A 4025-nucleotide genomic window follows, 5' to 3' on the forward strand; every position below is an offset into this window, starting at 1 on the left:
GTTTTCCAACGCCTGTTCATTTTTTAAAAATGGAGTCCATTTGCCCATTCTACAGCCCCAGAAGTGCAGAAAAGAGGCCCAACTTTGACTAAAAAAAAGTATAGTCAAACAACAGATTCAGAAAAAAATTCAATACCATGAGGTCCAGCTTGGAACTAGTTTTCTGACGCCTATTTGTTTTCCAAAAACCGACTCCAGATGCTCAATATATGACCAAAAAATGAACCCCCCCTTGAAAAGGCAAGAGGGTGGTGGTCCAGTGGAGGAGCCAAGTGGAGGTGGCGCACGAGCGGCGCTCTGGTGGTGCTCCAGCGGCACTGCGGTGGTGCTCTGGAGAGGAGCGGTGAAGTGGCAGGTGCTAGAGGAGGAGGTTGGGTGAAGCAGCGGTGGTGGGCTGGGTCAGGTGGTGGCGGAGGTGGCTAGGCGACGGCAGTAGCGGGTTGGGTCGAGCGTCGGCGGAGGGCCTGCAGAAGGTAGCGAGAGGCGGGAGTTCTGGAAAGGACCGGTAGGGGCCAAGCCGGCGGAGGCCAGGGCCAGCAGGGGCCGACGAGGGCTGGACTAACAAGTTTGGTCAGCCGTACGGTGGTCGGACTGTCAGGTTCGGAACCCTACACAAACAAACCAAAAAAAAAAAAAAATTGAAAACCTTTGCCTTTTTTTTGACTTTTTGATTTTTTTGATGATTTTTTTAAAAAATCAAAATTTTGGCCTGCATGTCGTAAAAAGGGGAAAAAAGAAAATAATTTTTTTTTCGATTTGCGTGCTAGGGTTGTACGACCTTGTTTCCAAGAAAAATTACCCCCAGATGCTCAGGAGTCAAAACTAGGCAAGTTTTATATGATTATAGGGTTTTTTGGGCCTTCTGAGCACGATGGTGAGGTCCGTTTAGGCCCAAAGTGCTCTAAAAAAGAGGCCAATCCCTAAGTACAAAAAAAACTTCCTGAAACCCCAGATCTGTTTCCAATGCAAAAAATTTCAAAACAAGAACAGATAGCTGCAAATCTGAAGCTCTGATACCATGTGAGAGTTGAGAAATATAACCCCACAGGAGCTTGAAGATCTTCTGCAAGCTGAATAATATGTTACAAGGAGAAGCAAAGAAGCAAAATAATCTGAAGAACAAAAACACAGGAAAATATGCTCAAAAGATGAGAGCTCAATATTCACCAAAATGTGTAATGTAATAATGATACAAAGAAAAGAAAATTAACCTCTAATAGGTCAAGAAACCTTAAAAGGGAATGATGAATACTAAGAGGGGGGGGGTGAATTAGTTTGCCAAAAATCTTTGCACTTAAACACTTTGCAAGACTGATAGTAAACCGGTAAAACAATTTAGCAAACAAACTGGTTAACAAATATGCAAACCAAATAGCTAATAATGCATTCACCCACAGAAGCACAAAGACCATAACACAAGAGATTTTGGCGTGGAAACCCAAATGGGAAAAACCACGATGAGATGGAACTCACAAGTAACTATCTGCAGAATAGGAACCAGACTGGTTAAGGTCTTACAATGTTCTTTACCAGAACAGATCCTGTTAGGAATCTCAATCTCTGTTAGGAGATAAGTTTGATTAAAGACTACCTTGCTAGAGGATTTTAGATCCACAGATGTGAACCATCTTGTTAGAGGATTTACAAAAGGCTTTTGGGCCTACCCGGTTAAGGGCTACAGACTTGTCAAAGATGTGAGTAATCAACAAGTGTTTGATCTAGCTAGTTGCACAGACTACTTGGTTAGATCCTTGGTAGCTCGTTCCTAATGCACTCCAGCATTACTTCAGTCTTCTACACATTCATATTCTCTCCAACACCTCAATCACCTTAAACACTAGCAACAACATAAACTTTCGCTATATCCACATCAACAACCTAAAACCCTAGATATGATGTCCTTATAAAGGAATCTGATTTCATGTCAGTCCAATAGGATTACATTACAATTTCCTAGGTTCAATGAACCTGGACATACTTGGTACCACAACACAAAAAGCACCATTAATGTGTCGGCATTGTCAAACAATCGGTGGATGGTAACTCATCACAAAATGTCGGTTGGTAACTCATCACAGAGTATTACCCATTCATACAAAATGTCGGTTGTCGGTTTGACAAAAATGAAGACTGGTAAAAATGTGTTATGCCACTTTAATGCCTCGAACCACTTGGAGTCAACATGCTGCTTCAGACCAAGAAACACATTCTGCAAAACATCAATAGTCTAAAGACTATAATACAACATACCGGTTGGAACAAATACCAGTTGTTCTCTAACTCATAAATATAAAGAGGATCTCAATGCAAGTGTGTGTCCATCAACGACAATCACAACATAAACATCAAAAATGTCAATAATCTCCCCCTTTAGCATTGATGGCAACACTTAGGAAAATAAAAATTTTGACATCTAAGTGTTTTACAACAAAATCATGCCATTAGCAAAATTTCTCCCCCTAAGCATATACACTATCCCTTTAACAATACAATGTATAGCACTTTTGCATATAGAGCATAAACATTGAGATATTCAGAGCATATAATCAAAATTTTGATTACCAGATACTTCTCTAAATAGAATTCTTCTCCCCCTTTGCCAACAATGACAAAGTACAGCTAAACAACCCTATTTTCATTTGATATTAAAAATAATAAAAGTTTATGACAACATGGAATGATACTTGTCAAAAACAGATTTAAAGTCCTGCAAGAATTGTTTCATCGACAAAGACCAAGACTCAAGTAGGGAGGTAGCTACTTCTTGCTCTGTCTGCATCTGGGAGACCTATTTTTCCATGGCATCAATTGTGCTCATCTCCTATGTAACTGTTAAGGCATCCAAGTTCAGATAGCACTTCTGAAGAATTTGCAATCGTGGGACTAGAACCAGTTGTAGCTCCTGCAAATCTCTAGACCAAGTGTTGATCTCTTGCTCCATTTTTGCTGACTAGATGTGAAACCGATGAACGGCTTGCCCATAAGTTGTAAATAAATCATAAGGCGGCTTGAATGTGTGCAAGTAGGACTGCAAGTCCGTTTCAAGTTTTTGCTTTTGAGCTAGCACATCATCATAGAACAAATGGGGTTGGCAGATCTTGTTGAGTAGCAAATTCCCCTCATTTAGAGAGTCCCTTATATCCTTTTGTTCTTTCTTCAGTTCAGTCCGGAGCTCATTCAACTTCTTCACCAGAGCTATATTAAGAGCTTTTTGATGGTCCTTCTTGACATTAGCCTCTACTGCCTCTTCAAGGCTCTGCACATAATCATCCACTACTGTGCATAGGAGCTTGAGTTTAGCTAGTGATGAATCCATGTTGGGAAGATTTGTACCGGGTATCAAACCGGTAAGCGTATCCACAGCCACTTGAATTACATCCTGCTCCTTCTTCCGTCGAATGATTTCAAGGCACTCTTGAGCTACCTTGATGCTCTGCATTAGCTCCATTTCACTTGCAGACTGGAGATCGATAGGACTAGAGAGATCAGCTGGTTTGGCTTGACTCCCGGTTGCCTTCGGAGTCTCCATCTGGGTGCTCTTCTCTGCTTGTCCTGCCTTGTCCTCTTCCGCTTCTCTCCTCTTCTCTACTTCCTTATCTTCCTCTTCCTTCTTCCTTTTCTTTGCTTCTCTCCTCTTTTCCTCTTCTTTTTTTTCCTCTTCCTTCTTCTTCTTCTTTGCTTCCTTCTTCTTCTCTTGTTCCTTATCTTCTTCTTCCTTCTTTTTCTTTTCATCTTCTTGCTTCTTTTTCTTTACTTCATCCTTCTTCTTCTTCTCCTCTTCATCTTTCTTCTTCTTCTCTTTTTCATCCTTTTTCCGCTTCTCTTCTTCATCCTTTTTCCTCTGCTCTGCCTCTTCCTTTGTTGCTTCCTGTCTGTCCTCGGTTTTCTTATCAACCTATTTAGCCTATTGCTTCTGTCCTGTTGCCTTAGATGGTGTTTCCTGAGTAACATCATCAACGTCTAGAGCATCGACATCAATGGTGTCGATTGGTTCAACAACCGGATTTCCTTCATCATCAAATACT

Source organism: Cryptomeria japonica, chromosome 4 (assembly GCF_030272615.1).
Source record: "Cryptomeria japonica chromosome 4, Sugi_1.0, whole genome shotgun sequence".
Classification (NCBI taxonomy): Eukaryota; Viridiplantae; Streptophyta; class Pinopsida; order Cupressales; family Cupressaceae; genus Cryptomeria; species Cryptomeria japonica.